The 22,425-nt window shown below is 39.4% G+C and overlaps 1 pseudogene; it reads left to right on the top strand.

Moving 5' to 3' along the window:
* The first annotated feature begins 15,426 nt into the window (after positions 1–15,426).
* Positions 15,427–21,858, top strand: LOC101697348 (phospholipase A-2-activating protein-like; annotated as a pseudogene).
* The last annotated feature ends 567 nt before the right edge of the window (positions 21,859–22,425 follow it).

Here is a 22,425-nt window from a genome sequence, read left to right as displayed (position 1 = left end):
GATAGGATGTAAGAATATTAGCCAACACTTATTAAGTACTTACTGCTTGTCAGACATTATATTAGCTGCCCACCATTCTTTATAATGAGTTGGGTTATAATAGTTCTGCTTTGCTTCTAAGATGCTCAGAGAGGTGAAATGACTTTCCTAAGACCACGCCTTAGTAGGTGGTAGAGCCAGGTTTTGAGTGCAGGCTCTGGCTAGACTCTCTGCCTTTTCCTGGGAGATTATAGCAGGGGGATGGAGAAGGGGACAGTCACCGAGGGAGGGAAGGGTGCTGTGTTGCAGGTCTGCAGAGGTAGAGGGATGAGTTGGCCTATCCAGAAGAGGAGCAGGGGTGGGACACATGGCCCCAGTGAGCAGGTCATACTTATCAGGGGGAGGGACAGCCCAGACTCAAGACCCAGGGACATTTGGAGAAGACTGTGGAGAGGGATCTGGCAGCCGCAGGAGGGTCCCCAGCCTTTTCAATAGGAGAGCCCTGTCACGTGGTGTCGTGGACCCGGTGTGCTGCTCTTAGTCCAATTTTTTATTACTCTAGATTCAAAAGACCCCATCCAAGCCCCACTGGTTACTAGCTGTATGACCTTGGGCAAGTCATGTCACTTCTCGGAGGTGAAGATTTCTTTACCTGAAGATTAGGGGTAATAAGAACATCTCCCTCATAGCATTGCCGGGGGGACACAAGGAGCTAAACCTTGAAAAATAATTAGCACATGCCCTCACCTACCATACATAAAAAGCTAGGGATTGCTGCCTCAACATGGGACTGAATCTGTGATGGTCTTTATTTTCCAGGAGACTGGAAGGAAAAAAAAAGTCTTAACTGGTCCTTTTTGCAAAATTTCAGATTTTAGAAAAGTTGCAAAAATAGTACAAAAGATTTTTGAAAACCCTTCATGGAGATTATACACCTAAGGCTGAGGGCTTAGATTGTGGTAGAGTGGTTGTGTAGTATTTGCAAGGCCGTGGGCTCCATTGCCAGCACCGCAAAACAAATAAACAAAATATTACATATACATGTGTACACACACCTACAGATACACCCATAGTCCTACCCACCTCCCCCTGAACTGTTTGCAAATTAAGTATAGACATGTTGACTCATTCCCCTCAAACACTTCAGTGTGTATTCCCTAAAAACAAAAACATGCTCTTGTGTGGCCTCAGTGCAGTGCTCAAAATCACGACATTAACACGGACACAGTGCTATTATCTAAGCAGCCTGCCATATACTGATTTTGCCTGTCATCTCATAATATCCTAGAAAGCTCTGGTCACCTATTGCATTCACTTGTCCCATCTCTTCGGTGTCCTTGAGTCATTAATAGTCCCCAGCCTTTTTCTGTCTCGCTCATGACCTTGACATTTTTGAAGAATACAGGCCAGGGTGGTGGGAGATAACTCTCGTTGGGTTTGGCGGACTGAGGTTCGATGTTTGGGGCAGGCCTATCACAGCACCTGCTCAGCGCTCACATCTTTGTGAACCACTTTGGTGACAACTTTTAACCAGGGTCGCAGGATGGGAAGAGGTGGGAGCACTGGACCACTTGCATGTGTTACCTTCAGAGACACGATGACCACGAGGAGCCCTAGACCCACTGAGTCGGTACCTCTGAGAGCGCCTGGGAAGCTGCAGGGTTACCTCCTCTAACCCAGGTGACCCCAATCTACACCGTCCCTTCCGGCCGGTACCGTCCAAGGCTCTGCCAGTAGAGGGAGCTGCAGCCCGCTCTTTCAATGCAGCTTCCGCCAGTCGGGAGCGAGCCCGCCAGGGGTTTCGGTGAATTCAAATCAGCTCCAGCCCGCGCTTTTGGCTGCTTCTGCTGAGGCTGGGGTGGTGGGGGTGGGGAGTCTTAACCCAGCCTCTCCAGGAGATATCCCTACCCTTATTGAAAATCCTTGTATGCTTGCTATGTGACTTGCTCCCCCATTTGTCCCCCATTTAATCAATATTACGGATGACTGTACTTGCAATCTTATTGGTTGGTCTTGGTTTTGCCCCACCTCATGCCTACCTTGTAAATTTCCATTGGGTCTTAGAGTTTTGTCCCACTTTGTACCCACCTCACCACATGGCTTTGCTGTATAAAATATCTTTGAAAAGTGGGATGGGCGGGCAACCCACTTTCCAGTCCCCACTTTCCAGTCCCCCTTCTCTCTCCCTTAGGCAGAAGCTTTCTTTCTCCCAATAAATTTTTCCTACTCTTAACTTCTGTTGTTCCTACACGAAATCGCGTTTCAGATATCTAGTAGGTTTGGGAGTTACATCTCTTCCCCCTATATCACTTTCATTCTCAGAGTGCTTTACACTCCTCATCATGAGAGAGGAAAACAAATCCTTGTCTTGACTGAGATGCTTTTATTTGGGGCTTTTGGTTCTTTAAAGTTAAATTTAACTTCTAACATGACTATCAATGGCTGTGATTATTGTGAGATTACTTCTGACAATGAATAGAAAGCTTCCAGAAAATATATGAAATTACTTCTTATGGTTTACACATATTGGGTTTACTAGGGGTCAAATAGTTATTATAAGAATAATAAGTGTTTCTGAGCAGTTATTTACCTAATATTTAAAAACATTTTTTATAGGAGTCTAACATGCATAGAAGAATGCACAGATGCTACTGCACAGGAGAAGACTGGAGATAACCATAATGTATTGTGCATTTCAAAAAGCTAGAGGAGAGATTTTGAAGCTTTTCACCATAAACAAATGATAAATGTTTCAGGAGATAGGAATATCTGCCCTGACTTAAACATTATACATTTTATATATACATGTATCAAAATATCTCCTGGCATCTCACAAATATGGACAATTTTATTTTTATGTATCAGTTTAAAATGTTTAAATTGGAAAACAAAGAGTAGAGATGAGGATGTGAGGGAGCCCTTGGCTATGTGCAGAACTAAAAATCATGCAAGTGAGCCAGGTGTAGTGGTGAATGCTTATAATCCTAGTATTCAGGAGGCTGAGGCACGATGATCAGAAGTTGAAAGCTAGCCTGGGTAACTTAGCATGTCCCTGTCCCAAAGTAAAATAAAAAGGGGTGGGGATGTAGCTCAACACACCCTGGGTTCAACCCCTAGTACCATAAAAAGCAAAGCAAAACAAAATATAAAAACAAATAAAACCCCAAACATGCAGATGAGTAGAGAGAGAACATCCTGGAGACACAGGGTGGACGGACCCATAAAACAAAATTAACAAAATGCATTAACCATATATTGTGCTGCCCAAAGAACTTTCACAAGGTACCCACAAATATCCAGCCAAACAGATGGAAGGACATCACATTACTCACACCTGGAAGGCCCTTCACTCTTGCCTCCATCACTACTCCCTCAGGGGAAACTGCTCTCCTGACTTCTCCTGACATAGATTAGTTCTGCCTATTTTTGTTTGTTTATTTTGAGACAGGGTCTCACTATGCAGTTCAGCCTGGCCTGGAACTCACCATGTAGCCCAGAGTGGCCTCAAACTTGTGGTGATCCTCCTGCCTCAGTCTCCCAAGTGCTGGGATTACAGGCGTGCACCACCATGCCCCAAAGTTCTGCCTATTTTTGAACATTAAATAAATGGCATCATACAGCACGTGGTCTTTTGTGTCTGCCATGCCATTGCCCTGGGTCTTAAGTCCTAGGCCAGTCTCAGATCCTGAGGAACAGCTGAAGGGAAGTGGGGTATGAGGTGAATAGGCTTTGCTTCTATTTGTGCATGCTGAGAGAGATCCTGTCTGCAAGGTGCTCCAGGAGCAGGTGTTCATGGCCAGGTTGAGTAGCTGCTAACCTATCACATTCATCAGGAAGCCTGTCTATAACTGCAGCACACAGAGCCAAGGTCCTTGGGGCCCGAAGGATAGTAAGGATCCTCTAGACAACAGTCATCATTTGCACTCATGAATCTCTTGAGTCATTATAATGGTCCTTTCTTTATACACTTGGCCCCTCCCACACACCTTTAAGGTTTTAAATCATCATAAACAAGGGTGCAGGTGTTGCTCAATGGTAGAGCACTTGCCTAGCATCTGTGGGTTCCATCCCTAGCACCACAATCAATGGATCAATAGATTAATCAATCGATAGATAGACAATAAACAGGTAGGCATCTCTTCTTAAAGGCCTTCATGAATTAACAGTCTATAACTTAAAGCTGAGAAGCTTAAAAGAAGTCTTTCCAAAATCCCTCTTGCAGTGACATTTATTTTGCAACTCTCTCATCCAAATTGGATGTTGAGTTCTCCAAAATCTACCTCCCTAACAGAAGAATGTGAGGCTAGACTTACTGCTACCATCTTGTCACCAAAAGGAAGAGTATGTCTGAGACTGAAGCCAACCCAGGGGATGCAGGACAAAGGAAAAAGAGAAACTGAGCCCTAAAGACTTCACCTGAGCCTCTGAATCCAAAGTGGGCCTGAAGTCTGAGCTGTTCTTAGCCTTTTCACTTACATGAGCTATTAATTCTCTTTTATGCTGCAGCTAGTTTAGCTAGTTTTCTGTGACTTGCAGTTAGGAACTAGTCCTGCTGGAGACATTAGGTGAAGAGACCAAGAAACAAGCAAAACTTAGATTTCAAGGAGCTCTAGATCTGGTCCTGATATCTGTTTGGCCTTTTGCAAGTCATCATTTGTGAGTCTATTTGCAAAATGGGAAGGATACCTATTCCATGGCTAAAAAGCTATGATTTTTATCATAATGTTTAACTTTTATAGGAGTTTTCTCAAATGAAACTAGCTGGAAGGAGGTGCTTGTATGTGTCTTTGGAGATCATAGTGAGCATCTGTGACTGCCACCAGCCTTTCCTGGGAATGGTGAACCATTTAGGAAAAACTTGGTATGGGAACAGCTGCCAAAGGCAGAAAGCGTCAACAGACTGAAGAAAGAGATGGGCAAATATTGGGGTGTATAGAGTGCAATTTATTGAAGACTTAGGGACATAAGCTTGTCTTGGGCAGCAACAAGATAGGAGGATCCCCTTGCCCCAAGCAGAGTAAGGAGTTTATCTGCTAAGCTAGACACAATTTGATGGCAGCCAACCAGAAGGTATCTGGGCTTTCTTAAAAACTGTTAATATGTCAAAACATCAGTTAAGGAATAGTCTGTTAGTCAGTAGCCGGAGCCAAAGACTCATCTGGCTTTCTCTTTCTCTTTAGAGTTGGCATCTGGCTGTGTTGCTCAGGCTGGCCTTGAACTTGTTCAACCTCCGAAGTAGTTGAGATTTTAGGTATGTTCACTGCACCTGGCTCAGCTGACTATCTTAATGACTTTGTATATTCTATGGAGTTTAGAACGTGGCCAGGTTCATGTAACTGGAAAAATGGCAATTACTATCAAGATGGCTCCAATCATGCCAAGCTGGATCCCTACAGCAACCCTTTTTTACTTTGGGAACAAGTTCTTCCTCCATGCTCCTCTTGGGATATCTAGTCAAGGGCTTACTTCCTGGACCTCACTCTACAAGAAATGGTCATGTAACCCAAGAGAGATTAGTCAGGCTGTCTCTCCTGTGAACTGAAGTCTTAGTCAAAGAACTAAGATGGAAAGTGGATTTGAGACATCTGCTGGGGACATGAAGGATCATTAATGATTATTGATAAACTCCTGTGCTTAAGGGGCCACTATGGCCCTTACTTTCCCCAGGCTTGCTTGTGCAGGACTTCCTTCCAGAGTTCCCTTGTTTTGGATCAAGACAGCCAGAGTTAGTTTTGGGCTTTATCCCCAGGGACCCCTATATGCAAATTCCAAAGTGTCTAGGATGAGCATTCTCACTTTACATGAGGGTTATTTTGCACATTAAAAGCTTACATAATTCTAGGTTAATCTTGATAAAGGATGGTCAGAACTTTTGTTTACCAGCTGAAATGGCACCACCGTGTTGTGACTGGATGAACACAATTCATCTCTGCTCCATAGCTTCACTGATCTTCCATCTCTGATGACCATCTGATGTGTATGGAATTTATAATCATTTCATAGTTTGTACATATAATCTGACTTATTTTAGATGATTCTATTTCAATTGCACACAATTTTCTCAGGTCTTATCTGAAAGAAATGGAAGTAATAAAAATATTTGCTTACACATTTGTCACAGCATCAGGAGAAAGAATAAAAAGAACAAAACAAAAAGGAGAAAGAGGAAGGTAAAACAAAAAGTAAAGTAAAAGGTAAAGTAAAGAAAATTTGAGAATACTATATATGTAACTCAACAGATTCCCTGATATGGCTCAGGGAATAAAAAGCACATCACTGAACCCTAGAGCCTGCTTCTTACCTTGAGTTGTCTGAGTGAGACATAATTGGGAGCATTTCTCTGTCCTTGGCATTTAGGGTTTGAAGCCACTGTGTCCTCTGTCAATCACACCTTAACACACCTGCCTTGTCTGTCCCTTTACCAGGCATACCAGCTTCTGCTGAACTCCACTTTCTGAATAACATGTGAAGTGTCCCAGGGATCCACAATGTTCATAATTTTCATTTTTATTCCAAACATCAGCACAGTCTCTCAATTTGGTGAGGATCCAACTCTCAGGTTCCATAGAATATGGCATCAGACAGAAGTAATTGGCATATAGAGATGCTGAGAAGAAAGGATGACAGCATAAAGCCCTCCCTTTTCATCTTTCTACCCACACCTTTCAGGTGAACAAGCAGTGATAAAATAACAGTATGTCGAAGAACATGCTATCTGTAATAAATGCAGCAGATTAAGAAATCAACTAAGGCATCTGCCAGACACACAGAGACATTTGCTACAGATTTAAATTTGACCTCAGCAGCCCTTACCTCTCCCCCGAACTCAAAGGCACACAGGTTTCTTAAAAGTCAATGACAGGATTTCCAGGAAGATGGCAGAGTGGTGAACAATAGGGAAACAGCCTCACTGAGATTTGGTGTCGACACTGGAATATAGCATTGGGAAGAAGAGAAGAAGAAAGGAAGTGGGTCCCCAGGACCTAGTAAGGATCTGAAGCTAGAATTGAAGCCCATGGGAAGAGTGAAGAGAGAGACTTCAATGAAGAGAAGGAGGTGGCACCTTCTCCCTGAGTCCTGACTCACTGCATGGGAAGGGCTGTTCGAATCTGCAAGTACACAGTGACTACTGGTGACCCCAGAGGCCTCCATGGTGAAACACATTAGTGGAACAGAGCAGTGGCTGAAGTGGACTCCCGGGGCTGGTGAGTTATTTGGATTCAGATGTCCCCTAGGAGAGGATGATTGGCTGGTAGCCATTTTGGAAAGAACCCAACTGAGCTCAGAACTCAGAGCAGCTGTGAGCTGGCTCTATCAGGGTGAGGTGGAACTGAGTTCAAGTCAGGAGAAGGTCAAAGAGCCAAGTTCAAGCAGGCAGGAGGCACACAGTATGTTTCAGCCTCACAGGCAGAAACCAGCCTAAGCTTCAAAACTAAAGGTGTGGGCTTGCTGGGATTGTCCACTACCCTGCCATAAAATTACAGCTGGCTTTATGGGATTAATCAACATAGATGTAGGCTCTATGTGCCCAATTTGTCTAACAGTGAGAGCAGAGACATGCTTTGAAGTGGACTTTTATTTTCTTCTTTTTTTCCTTTTTTCCTTGATTGTTCTTGTTTTTATATAAATGTGAACATTATTTCTAGATATTTTTGTTGTTGTGTTCTGTTCCTGTTTTTATTTCTAACTTCTCTCTTTCCCTCCTGTCTTCTTCACCAGTTTTCCAAAGTTTGCATAATCTTCTTTGGTTCTGCAGCCTTGCTTCTAATCTCTTCCTCTTCTTTTATTTTTCTATTTTTCCTCATAACCCCTTTTAAATTTTCTCCCCTGAGGGTAAAATTGCTGAATTGAGGGCATATTTAATGTATATAATTTTCTGGTGTGTTTTAGATTTTGTTATATAATCATAAATTTAGTTCATATGGTTAAAGGTGGCAAATAAATAGTTATCACATTTGTCATTATCTAGGCTATATTTGATGCCATCATTGTTGCTAATTGTACTACTTTAGCCAAGGTGACATACTTGTTCTAATTGGTTGTTCTTCCTGGTGTGCCAAGACTGAGATTGCCTAAGGGTCATAAACAATACTATAGGCCAGTGCCAAAGAACCAGGGGCTGGGCCAAAAAGGCAGCACTTCTCACCCCCAATAAATTGAAAAGGTAGAATCTTGCAACAGACTCAAAACCCAAAAGCCAGCCACACCTGGAAGATATCTGAGAAGTAGTCATTTCCTAAGGATTCTAAATACTAGCAATAAAGCTGCTTTCCATAAGCAATTTACAAGCGTCAACCCAGGAATTAAACAACAACAAAAAAGAACAGAAAATGAGAAGACACATAAGCAAGATGGAGCCCCAAGCTTCCAGCTCACCAAAGGCAAACCAAGAGGGCAACGAGGTGGAATAATTTGAAACTCTCCTATCTGGAATCTCTGAAGTACTAACAAGAGAAGTAACAAATCAGATGAATGAGGCTCTAGAAAAAAATCAGAGCAGAAATAGTGTCTCAGATAACTACAGAGATGGTGACCATAATGAAAGACATGGTTAGCAACCCTAGAGCACATATAGATACAAAAATAGAGGAGCTTAGAAAAATGAGGGAAACCATGAATGCCTAACATAGGAAAGAAATGGAATCCATGAAACAAATTCTAACATATCCAGGAGATCAAAAATTCCATTGAAAGTATGAACAGCAGAATGAGCCAAGCTGAGGACAGAATATCAAATATAGAAGACAGGATTGTAGTTAGTGACCATGAAAAGAAAGATTTCTTAAAAATAGCAAGGGACCATGAAAAATCAATCCAACAGTTGCTAGGCAATGCAAAGAAAAATAATAGATTGATCGGAGTCAATGAAAAAGCAGGGGATAGTGCAAATGGCATAAAAACCTGTTTACAGAAGTAATGGCAGAAAACTTCTGAAGCAGAGAAAAATAATTTGGCAAAAACTAAGTGAGGCATATAGAACTCCAATAACCCATGATAAAAAAAATCTACACCAAGGCATGTAATAGTCAAGATACCAGAAATTCAACACAAGAAAAGAATATTAAAAGCTGTTAGAGAAAAGAAACAAATCATCTATAAAGGAAATCCCATCAGAATCACAGCAGACTTCTCAACACAAACCCTCAAGTCAAGGAAAGCTTGGAGTGAAGTATTTTAGGCTCTAAAAGAAAACAAACTCCAACCCAGATTGATGTATCACACAAAATTATCTTTCAAAATTGATAGAGAAATAAGATACTTCCATGACAAAGAACACCTGAAAAATTCATGACCACCAAACCAGCACTCCAAAATGTTTTGAAGGACATTCTAGAAAGAGATAATGAGGACTCTAATACCATGAACCCCAACAGAATGAATCCACCAAGCAAGGCAAGCGATTAAACAGAGGGAAAAAAGAAACCAACAACAGGAAAATAACATGACAGGGATAAGTCAATAAGTATCAGTTATAACTATCAATGTAAATGGTCTCAATTCACCAATCAAAAGAAACAAATAGCAGAATGGATCAAGAAGTAAGATTGAACTGCATAAGAGAAACACATTTAATTCAAAAATAAATTCACAGACTGAAAGTCAAAGGATGGAAAACAATATTCCATGTGATAGGAAACCAGAAAAAAATCAAGGGTAGTTATTCTATTTGCAGACAAAGTGGATTTCAAGCAAAGACTGAATAAGAGAGGCAAAGAAGGTAACTACACCCTTTTAAAGGGAACAGTCCAAGAGGAAAACATAACAATCACAAATATATATGCACCAAATACCAGTGCACCAACTCTATAAAACAAATATTAATGGACATGAAAAGTCAAATAAGCACTAATACAATTGTAATGGGGGACCTGAATACCCTACTATCACAATTAGTCAGATGAACTAGACAAAGAAATATCAGAACTGAACCAAATTTTTGAACAAATGGACTTAGTAGACATCTGCAGAGTGTTCCACCCCACAACATAAGAATACACATTCTTCTCAGCTGTTCATGGGACATTCTCCAAAATAGACCACATACTAGCTCATAAAACAAGCTTAAGTAAATGCAAAGGTACTGAAATTATCCCATGCATATTATCAGACCATAGTACAATGAAACTGGAAATCAATGGCGAAATAAACCAAAAGAATTTCATAAACAGGGCCAGTGATTTAGCTCAGTGGTGCTGCTGCCTGCCTTGCAAGTGCAAGGTCCCAAGTTTGATCCCTGGTACCAAAAAAAAAAAAAAAGAATTTCATAAACACATGGAAATTAAATAACACCCTCCTGAATAACTAATGGGTCACAGATAAAATTAAAGAAGAAATTAGACAGTTTCTACAATTAAACAATAATGCCAATACAACATACTAGAACTTATGGGATGCATTGAAAGCAGTCCTATGAGGGAGATTTATAGTGGTGAATTCTTATATCAGAAAAACAGAGTGAGCTCAAATAAACAACCTAACATTCAATCTCAAGCTTCTAGAAAAAGAAGAGCAAGTCAAGCTCAAAGCTCTATGAGGATGGAAATTATAATGATCACAGCAAAATTAATGCAACGGAGACTAGAAAAACAATGCAAAGACAAGGTCCTGAGTTCGATCCCTGGTACCAAAAAACCCCAAAACAAAGAATCCATGAATCAAAGAGTTGGTTCTTTGAAAGATTAAACAAAAATGACAAACTCTTAGCCAACCTCATCAAAAAAAAAAAAAAAAAAAGGAAAAGACTCAAATCCATGCAATTAGGAATGAAAAGGGTGAAATCACAACATATCCTGCAGAAATCCAGAAGATCACCAATGCCTACTTGTAGAATCTGTGTTCTATTTCATTTTATTTTTTTGCTTAAATTCTTTTATTGGTACATTTTAGGTATACAATACATTTACATTTATCATTGGGTGCTTGTACCTGTACATGATGTATCTTGGTTCTTATTTTTTCCCCATTACCTGTGCACCCTTCACCCCTCCACCCTTCCCTATTTACATACTTTGTTTCCATTTTTTTTTCTTTTTGCATAATTTTTCCTTTCCATTCTTTCCTTTCCCCATTTCCTCCCACCACCCCTACCCCTTTGGACCTTTTCCTATTTCAAAGTATCAATTATTAGTTATTAATCCTTTTAGTCCTTATTTACACTATTTCTCACACTAGAGAAACTATTTGGTATTTACACGTGTGTCTTATTTTTTTCACTTAAGAGTATGGCCTCAATATGCATCTATTTAGCTATAAATAACTCTAGTTTCTCATTCTTTATGGCTGAGTAGTACTCCATTTTATAAAAAAACCCACATCTTCTTTATCCAGTTTCCAGTTGATGGGCACTTGGGCTGTTTCCAAGCTTTAGCTGTTACAAACTGTGCTGCAATAAACATAGGTACACATATATCTCTGTGGTATGATTCTTTTAATTCTTTTGGGAAAATACCCAGCAGGGGAATAGCTGGATCAAATGGGACCTCTAGCCCTAGTTCTTTGAGGTATCTCCACACTGATTTCCATAGTGGTTGCACCAGTCTGCATTCCCACCAGCAATGGAGAAGGGTTCCTTTCTCTCCACACCCCCGCCAGCATTTGTTATTGGTTGATTTCTTGATAGCAGCTACTCTTTCTGGGGTGATGTGGAATCTCAGTGTTGTTTTCATCTGCATCTCTCAAATGACCAGTGATGTTGAACATTTTTTCATATGTTTATTTGCTGCTTTTACTTCTTTGTCTGAGAAATTTCTGTTCATTTCATATGGCCATTTTTGAATTGGGTCTTTGAATTTGAGGGGTCTGGTTTTTTTTCAGTTTTTTAATATATTTTAGATAGTAGCCCTTTGTCTGAGTTACAGCTGCTAAAAAATTTTTCCCACATTGTAGGTTGTCTCTCAGCTCTGTTGGTGGTTTCTCTTGCAGTGCAGAAGCTTTTTAATAAGATGAAATCCCAGTTGTTGATTCTTTCTGCTAGTTCCCATGCTACTGAGGTTTTGTTCATGAAGTCTTTTCCTATGCCAATATCTTCAAGAGTTCTACCTAACTTATCTTCCAGCAAGTTTAGTGTTTCTATCTTAATATTTAGATCTTTAATCCACTTAGATCTTAGTTTAGTGCATGGTGATAGGTATGGGTCTAGTTTTAATCTCTGACAGACAGGTTGAAATCCAGTTTTTCCAACACCATTTATTAAAGAGGCTATCTTTCCTCCAATGAGGATGGTTGGCTCCTTTGTCAAAGATGAGGTGACTGAGTATGCCTGAAGTTGTTTCTGCATCTTGTAATCTATTCCACTGATCCTCGGGTCTGTTTCTTTGCCAGTACCATGCTGTTTTATCACAGTAGCTTTGTAGTATAGTTTCAAGTTGGGTATTGTGATACCCCCAGGCATGTCTCTGTTGCCCAGAATTGCTTTTGCTATTCTAGGTCTCTTCTGGTTCCAAATGAAATTTTGGATTGTTTTCTCTAGCTCTGTGAAGTACATTGTTGTAATTTCAATTACCACTGCATTAAATCTATATAGCTGTTTTGGAAGTATGGCCATTTTCACTATATTGATTCTTCCTACCCAGGAACAAGGGATGTCTTTCCATTTTCTCATATCCTCCTCGATCTTCTTTTTCAAGGTACTGTAGTTTTCAGTGTAGAGGTCTTTTGCTTCCTTTGTTAGATTGATTCCTAGATATTTCATTTTTTTGGATGCTATTGTGAAAGGAATTGTTTCCGTAATTTCTCTCTCAATGAGTCTGCTATTTGTGTATAAGAAGGGTATTGTTTTTTGAATGTTGACCTTATATCCAGCTACTCTACTGAATCTGTCAATGAAGTCTAGAAGTCTTTTGGTAGAGTTTTTTGGGTCTTCTATGTAAAGTATCATATCATCAGCAAATAATGAGAGTTTAATTTCTTCCTTTCCTATCTTGTTTCCTTTTATTTCTTTCTCTTTTCTAATTGCTGTGGCAAATGTTTCCAGAACTATGTTGAATGGGAGTGGTGATAGTGGGCATCCCTGTCTTGTTCCTGATTTTAGTGTGAAAGTTTTCAGTTTTTGACCATTTAGTGTGATGTTGGCTGTTGGTTTTTCATAGATAGCCTTAATCAGGTTGAGATAAAGATCTTCTATTCCAATTTTCTGTAGAGCTTTTATCATGAATGGGTGTTGGATTTTGTCAAATGCCTTTTCTGCATCTATTGAGATGATCATATGGTTTTTGTTCTTGACTCTGTTAATATAGTGTATTACATTTATTGATTTATGAATGTTGAACCATCCTTGCATCCCTGGCATAAATCCGATTTGGTCAGGGTGTGTGATCTTCTTGATTAGAATCTGTATTCTAATAAGATGGAAAACACAGAAGAAATGGACAGATTTCTGGATATATATGAATTACCAAAGTTGAATCAAGAAGATATAAAAATCTAAATAAACCATTATCAGTCAATAAAATTGAAGATATAATTAAAAACCTCCTGAAAAATAAAAGCCTAGACCCTTGCAGATTCACTGCTGAATTCTACAAGATATTTAGAAAATACCTAATGTAGCTACTTCTCAAACTTTAATGAAATTGAAAGGGAAGCAATACTTTCAAATTCATTTCTAGAAGCAAGCATTACCCTGATTCCAAACCAGAGAAGGATCCAACCAAAAGAGAGAACTACAGGCCAGTTTCCCTAATGAACATAGATGCAAAAACCTCAGTAAGATACTGGCAAACAGAATACAGCAAATCATCAATAAGTTTATACACCATGACTAAGTAAGCAGGATTCATCACAGGAATGCAGGGATGGTCCAACATATGCAAATCAATAAATGTAATAAAATATGTTAACAGAGCTAAGGACAAAAACTAGATCATCTCAATAGATGCAGAAAAAGCATTTGACAAGGTCCAACATCCATTCATGACAAAAACCCTACAGAAAATTGGAATCGATATTCTTTATCTCAATCTGATAAAAGCCACCTATGAGAAACCAACAGCCAACATCATATTAAATGCACAAAAACTGAAAGCTTTCACTCTAAAATCAAGAACAAGACAAGGATATCCACTGTCATCAATCTTATTTAATATAGTCCTAGAAACATTAACTAGAGCAATTAGAGAAGAGAAAAAAATAAAATGAATAAAGATAGGAAAGGAAGATGTTAAATTATAACTATTTTTGGATGATACTGTACATAGAAGACCACAAAAATTCCACCAAAAGACTTCTAGATTTAGTAACTAAATTCAGTAGCATAGTTAGATACAAAGCCAACACTCAAAAATCAATAACATTTCTTACACAAATAACACCCTCACTGAGAGAGAAATTAGAGAAACAACACTTTTCACAATAGCATAAAAACAAAGAAATACCTAGGAATCAATCTAACAGAGGAAGTAAAAGACCTTTCCATGGAAAACTACAGTACTCTGAAAAAGGAGATCAAAAAGAATATCAGAAATTGGAAAGTTATCTCTTGTTCTTGGGCAGGAAGAACCAATATAGGGAAAATGGCCATACTTCTAAAACTGTTATACAGATTTAACGCAATCCTGATAAAAATAACGATAGCATATCTCACAAAATTAGAGAAAACAATCCTAAAATTCATTTGTACCCAGATGAGACCTAGAATAGCAAAGGCAATTCTGGGCAATAAAGGTAAGGCAGGGCCATTACAATCCCTGATCTGAAATTATACTACAAAGCTACTGTGATTTAAAAAACAGCATGATACTGGCAAAAAACAAACAAACAAACAAAAAAAACAGACCTGAGGATCAAGGGAACAGATTAGAGGATGCAGAAGTAACTCCAAGCACAGTCAGCCAACTTATCTTTGACAAAGGAGCCAAATACCTTCACTAGAAGAAAGATAACTTCTTTAATAAATGGTGCTGGAAAAAGTGGCTTTCCACATGTTGAAGATTAAAACTAGACCCATATCTTTCACCGTGCACTAAACTCAAATAAAATGGTTCAAAGATCTAAATACTAGAACAGAAGCACTAAATCTGCTGAAAGAATAGGTAGAACTCTTGAAGACATTGGTGTAGGAAAAGAATTTATGAACAAAGCCCCAATCACACAAGAACTATCACAATCAACAACTGTATCTCATCTTATTAAAACCTTTTGGGGCCAGAGATTTAGCTCAGTGGTTCCGCCACCTGCCTCGCAAGTGCAAGGTCCCGAGTTCAATCCCTGGTACCAAAAAAACCAAAAAACAACAACAAAAAAACCACCTTTTGCCTGTGTCATTCGGCCTGCTCGGAGCGCCCCTCCTTCGCCGCCCTTCCGCACCGCACCGTCTCTCAAACCCTTCCGGTCTCCGGTTACCCCTCACCTGCAGGCCCCTCTTGTGCTGCAGCCTGGCGTATGCCGAGTCTGCCCTGGGGACGGATTTCCTGCGGTGCTGGGGTCCCAGGAGCTCTACCGATTCCGGCCATGGCGAGTACAGGCGCCAGGTATCGGCTGAGCTGCTCGCTCACGGGCCACGAGCTGGACGTGCGGGACCTCGCGTGCTGCCTCTATCCGCCAGGGGCCTTTGTGTCCATGTCCCGAGACCGCACCACCCTCCCTGGGCCCCGTACAGTCCTAACAGGGGTTTTACAGAAATGCACTGTATGAGTGGCCACTCTAATTTTGTATCTTGTGTATGCATCATACCCTCAAGTGACGTATACCCTCATGGACTAATTGCCACTGGAGGAAATGACCACAATATTTGCATTTTCTCACTGGACAATCTGGTGCCACTTTATATTTTAAAAAGGTCACAAAGATACAGTTTGTGGTCTTTCATCTGGAAAATTTGGAACATTACTTAGCGGCTCATGGGACACCACTGCTAAAGTCTGGCTGAATGACAAATGCATGATGACCTTACAGTGTCATATAGCTGCAGTATGGGCAATAAAGATTTTACCCGAACAAGGCTTAATGTTAACTGGATCAGCAGACAAGACTAATAAACTGTGGAAGACTGGAATAAATGAGAGAACTTTTTCAGGACAGGAAGACTGTGTAAGAGGTTTGGCAATTTTGAGTGAAACAGGATTTCTTTCCTATGCAAATGATGCTAGTATTAGAAAGTGGCAGATCACTAGAGAGTGTCTTGAGGTGTACTATGGACATACAAATTATATTTATAACATATCTATTTTTCCAGATTGCAGAGATTTTGTGACAACAGGAGAAGACAGATCTCTGAGGATATGGAAACATGGGGAGTGTGCTCAAACAGTTCCACTTCCAGCTCAGTCCATATGGTGCTGCTGTGTGCTAGACAATGGTGATATTGTGGTTGGTGCAAGTGATGGTATTATAAGAATATTTACAGAATCAGTGGATCGCACAGCAAGTGCTGAGGAAATCAAGGCTTTTGAAAAAGGCAACCATTGATACCAAAACTGGTGATTTAGGGGACATTAATGTTGAACAGCTTCCTGGGAGGGAACATCTGAATGAACCCGGTACTAGGGAAGGACAGACTCATCTCAGAGATGGGGAAAACGTTGAAGCCTATCAGTGGAGTGTTAATGAAGGAAGGTGGATGAAAATTGGTGATGTTGTTGACTCATCTCGTGCTAATCAGCAAACATCTGGAAAAGTTTTGTATGAAGGGAAAGAATTTGATTATGTTTTCTCAATTCACGTCAATGAAGGTGGACCAACATATAAATTGCTATATAATATCAGTGATGATCCATGAATGACCGCATATAACTTCTTGCAGAAGAATGATTTGAATCCCATGTTTTTGGATCAAGTAGCTAAGTTTATTATTGATAACACAAAAGGTCAAATGTTGGGACTTAGGAACACCACCTTTTCAGATCCAGTTACAGGTGGTGGTCGGTATGTGCCAGGTTCTCCAAGTATGGCCACTGCTGTGACTGGAATTGATCCATTTACAGGGAATAGTGCCTACCAGTCAGCTGGATCTAAAACAGTGAATATTTATTTCCCTAAAAAAGAGGCTATCACTTTTGACCAAGCAAATCCTACACAAATATTAGGAAAACTGAAGGAACTTAATGGAACTGCACCTGAAGAGAAGTTAACTGAGGATGACTTGGTGCTTCTTGAAAAGATACTTTATCTAATATGTGACAGTTCTTCAGAAAAACCCACAGCCCAGCTGCCGCAGACCAGCTGCAGTCGATGCAGGGTAGGAAGGGGAGAGGTCTTGGGCCGGCGAGTGAGAAAAGAACCTTCGCAAACAATGTGCCGGTTCCCTCTGAGAAGCCTCAGGGTCTGATTTATTTTTATATCTTTAAGCAATAGCTAAGAGACATTGGGCGGAACATGTTTACAATTTAGGTTGTCTTAGCAACATCTAGTGAGGTAAGGTTATTTTTACTAAACAATATATTTTTCTAAGCTGATTCATATCATTGAACATCATGAATACATTTCTTAAAAATCACAATTGTCCCCTTATTTCCCCATACCTAGGTAGAACAAAATGTAACTTAATCAAAATCTCCAGAGGGTAACTTAATTAGAATCTCCATAGCAGCGGGGGTACAAGCAAGATTTAATTAATTAAATGTCAAACTTGTGGTCCCCAGCTAGCCCTTGAGAAACTGCACAACAGTTAATATAGTTTGCTATTAACTCTCTACTTTCCTATACCTCTATTTATCTTACGTAAGTGTCATTTGGGCTCATAGTTCATGAGCAGGAGATATTTCCAGCACTGTGAGAAATACTGAATAACTTGTCTCCATAATGCATTTACCTGTCCCATCTTTCTCTCTATTTCTTATTTCCCACTATTTCCTACATCTAAAGTCGGTCCTATCAACCTCTTCATAAGACCCCTTTAGTAATAAGAAGGTCAGCAATAAGAGGGGGGAGTTATAGTAGTGGGAAAACAGAGGGAGTTTCAGGAAAGGTTTGATGTGGCAATAGAACTAAGAGAAACTGGAATTTGGGACTTTTGAGCCAGATCACATTTCAATACATCATTGCCAATTTGCCTCATGGTGAGTTTGTTGTTAGTCACAAACACGATGACTCCTGTGACCAGAGTAACAATTTTAAACATTATGGCATGAAAAAAATAAAACATGAGGGTACGATGTGTTCCACCCTTCTTTTCCCCAAGCTGGAACTTTGTCAAGCAGCCTTGGAGGTCGGTTGGGCTTCGCCACCCAGCAACTGCAGATATTGTGGAAAGCTATTAACTGGCCTGAAGACATTGTGTTTCCTGCACTTGACATTCTTCGATTGTCAATTAAGCATCCCAGTGTGAATGAGAATTTCTGCAATGAAAAGGAAGGGGCTCACTTCAGCAGTCATCTTATCAGTCTTCTAAATCCTAAAGGAAAGCCAGCAAACCAGCTGCTTGCTCTCAGGACTTTTGCAATTGCTTTGTTGGCCAGGCAGGACAAAAGCTCATGATGTCCCAGAGGGAATCATTAATTTCCCATGCAGTAGAACTGAAATCAGGGAACAATAAGAACATTCATATTGGTCTGGCTACACTGACCTTGAACTATTCCATTTGTTTTCATAAAGACCATAACATTGAAGGAAAAGCTCAATGCTTGTCAGTAATTAGCACTATCTTGGAAGTTGTACAAGACCTGGAAGCCACTTTTAGACTTCTTGTGGCTCTTGGGAAACTGATCAGTGATGATTCAAATGATGTACAGTTAGCCAAATCTTTAGGTGTCGATTCACAAACAAAAAAGTATGCCTCAGTATCAGAACCAGCTAAAGTAAGTGAGTGCTGTAGATTTATCCTAAATTTGCTGTAGCAATGGGGAGAGAGACTGAGATTAGTTTAGTGGTCTTTTTTTCTTATATTTTACATGACTGGTTACAGGTAATAAAGGGAAAAGGAATACTGCGGATTACATACAATTTCAGAACTTGTAAAGTGGTGGGGAGGAGGGAAAACGGAGAAATAAAATTTTTGCACTGATGAACTGTGCGATTTTCCTGTATATGGGTAGGTTTTCAAGGGCTTGGAAACAAATTAAGAACTATAGTCAACAACACAACTCCAAGGGCATTTTCCACCTTCCTGTAGCCACTCAAGAGAGCATAGTGCTGTCTTTCTATAACCTGCTTTTACTGCTTCTGTGCACCAAATTCTAATTGTTGGTGACTTTTATTTAACTTTTATGCTTTCATTGTTGAATTTTTTAACAGCCTGGACATATTTCCAGGTCTTATTTTTAGGATTTACTTTAAATTTTTAAAAATTAATTTTGTTGCAAATTATTTATATATTGAAAAGATATAGAATACTTTGGTTTAAGTCATCTGTAAATAGAAAATATATTTGTTTGATGACATTTTTGGATGAAAAAACAAATTAGTAAGCTGTGTTACATCACACATCAATTCAGACAACCCCTCAAATTAATCACAGGTTAAATCTAGTTTGTTTTCTCCTTGGCTATTGGAGATAATTTCATTTTTCACTTTAGTTTTGATATTTAGTCATTTATTTTTGGTCATTTTAATTATTTCAAAGGGAATCTGGGCCATGTTCAGTTTTATTAGGAAACTGTGAAAGCAAGCATACATCAAACTATATTTAAACATCTAGAGCCTCTCATGTAAAATTAGTATTTTTGAGCCCCCAGTACTGTCCCAGCAGTATACTGTACAATTTGACATTTAATTTTCAAACTGCTTTAAATGAGAGGTGGTATTATCTCTGTTTTGAAAAGTAAAAACACTACAATGAATTGATAAGAGTAAAAAAGAAAAATGACACCAAGAATGTGTGTTCACCGCTGAAAGGTTATATAGCTTGCCTTGCTACAGCTTCCTAGAGAGGAGGTCGCAGTTAAGAAGAAACCATCTATTAATACACAATTTCTTTGCATCCAAGATAACCTCATTTCTTAAACATTGTAAGTATTTCTCCCTCTTGTTTGAGGGGGGAGTGGAAAGTTGGGATTGAACCCAGGGAGTATTGAGCCATATACTCAGCTCTTTTGAGACAGCCTTGCTAAGTTGCCCAGGCTGACCCGAACTGGTAATCCTCCAGCTTCAGTCTCTTGAGTAGCTGAGGTTATAGGCATCCACAGCCATGCCTGGGAAATATTTTTAAAGTGGGAGAAATCTTTTCACAAAGATGATATTGCCTAAAATATTGGGCAATATTCTCAACATTAATGGTATGAAGAAATACATGGGGGTTCCTGCTTAATGCTAAATTACAGTTTAAAAAAGGACAATTGTGCCGGGGATTTAGCTCAGTGGTTTTGCCACTTGCTGCGCAAGTGCAAGGACCCGAGTTCGATTCCCGGTACCAAAAAAAAAAAAAAAAAAAAAAAAGGACAATTGTTTTTCCTAGTAGGGGAAATCAGAAATCATTCTGTTTGTCTATATTGACCCAAGGGAAAGCTTGTGGGATATCAGAAGAGAATGAGTAAAATGTAAATACAGTGGACGTGTACCTTGCTAAATATTAAATTGTAATTTCTGTTGTGTACCTGGACTCTTAAATATTCTGTTTGCTGGTTCACTTAGATATGTATGTTTTACTTTTTGCTGAAATGAGATTAAGATTGTTACATCAACATCGAATGGCCAAACTAAGAATTTAACCCAGGTCATTCTGGTTCAGTTACAATACACTGCTTTCCGGTTAATATGTGCATTCTAGCTTGCAACTGAAAGTACAATTTACCTGCAATATTTCAGAAAACTAGATACCTTTGAAAAATGTTTAGGCATAGTGTTGTTTAAAGAATATTAGTTCACTCTTCAAAATGTAAAGGGTGGCCAATTGTAAACATTTTTTGCTTTTTATCACTGTTTAAATTTTTATACCAACTTTTATCCTTTCGTGTTTGTACAGTTTAGCAAAACTGAAGTCTACTACTTGAAGTCTGATTGTTAAATAGGGGTTGGATATTTCAAAGATTTTTTAATTTATATTTTTCTACGATTCTCTGAATATATTTTTTTCTGAATGTAAAAGAAATAAACATTCTTTGAATGAAGCATACACACATGTACACCCCCCCACACCAAATAAAAATTGACTATAATCTCAAAAAAACCCAAACCTTCTACACAGCAAAAGAATTCACCAACAGAGTGAAGAGACAACCCACAATGTGGGAAAACAATTTTCCAGCTGTTCCTCAGACAAAGGATTAATATATAGAATATATAAAGAACTAAAAAAAAATCAGACCCCCCAAATTTAAAGTCCAGTCCAAAAATGGGCATCTGAAATGAATGGACACTTCTCAGATGAAGAAGTAGAAACAGCCAATAGATAGGTGAAAAAATGTTCAACATCACTGGTCATTTGAGAGACGAAAATTAAAACAACACTAAAATTCCATCTCACTCCAGAAAGAATGTCTATTTTCAAGAAGTCAGAAAATAACATGCTGATGGGGCTGTGGGAAAAAAGGAACCCTTCTCCACTGTTGGTGGGAGTGTAGACTGTTCTAACCACTGTGAAAATCAGTGTGGAAGTTCCTCAAGAAAGTAAAACTAGAGGTTCCATTTGACCCAGCTATTCCCCTTGTTTGTATCTTTCCAAAAGTATTAAAAGCATCATACTCCAGCAATGTTTATAGTGGCACAGTTTGTAATAGCTAAATCTTGGAAGTAACCCAAATGCCCATCAACTGATGAGTGGATAAAGAAGATGTGGGTTTTTTTTTTAATACAATGGAGTACTACTCCGCCATAAAGAAGGGTAAGCTTGAAACATTTCTAGTTAAATGGATGCACCTTGATACCATACTCTTAAGTGAAATAAATTGGACACACATGTTTAAATACTGAATTATTTCTCTGGTGTGAGAAACCGAAAGTGGAAATATGGCCTGAAATATATAACAGATATTGGGAAATGGGAAGAAAATATACAAATGAGAAGGGGAACAAGGGAGGGGCAGGGGGAAAGGAAAAAAGGGATAAGGAATAAAAATAACAGAAAGAAAAATGGAAACAATCCCTTTGTAAATAAAGAGGGGACGAGGGGTGGCAGGGAATGGGGGAATGGGGAAAAAGGAAGATACATCATGCACAGGTATAAATTCCCTATGATGAATATTATCATTATGTACATCTAAAATGTACCAATAAATGTTTTGCTTAAAAAAAAGTCAATGACGGCATCCAGAATAGTCTGGCCAACATCTTTACCTGGAAACATGAAGACTCAGGGCACAGTTACACTAGGTGAGTTAGCGACAGCCTCTCCTGGACCAGTCTTCAGGCCCCATTGTATTGGGGACCTGGCTGTTGGGAGGCCCAAATAACCTTGTTATGCTTCTAACCCAAACCAACAACAGAGGGCAAGGTGGGGACAGGAGAGATAGGAATGATTACCCAACATCACCTTTGTATCACCAGGTCAGCTGAATAGAGATAAACTGAATCACCTCACATAAGGGGTAGCCCAAGGGTTGAGCATGAGCCACAGGTCCCAAAGTGATGTGGAGGATC

This window comes from Heterocephalus glaber, unplaced genomic scaffold (genome assembly GCF_053883595.1).
Source record: "Heterocephalus glaber isolate CG9 unplaced genomic scaffold, H.glaber_assembly_v1.0 deba00001532, whole genome shotgun sequence".
Lineage (NCBI taxonomy): Eukaryota > Metazoa > Chordata > Mammalia > Rodentia > Bathyergidae > Heterocephalus > Heterocephalus glaber.
The sequence above is the reverse complement of the archived record's forward strand: the minus strand, read 5'-3'. Positions and strand labels throughout refer to the sequence as shown.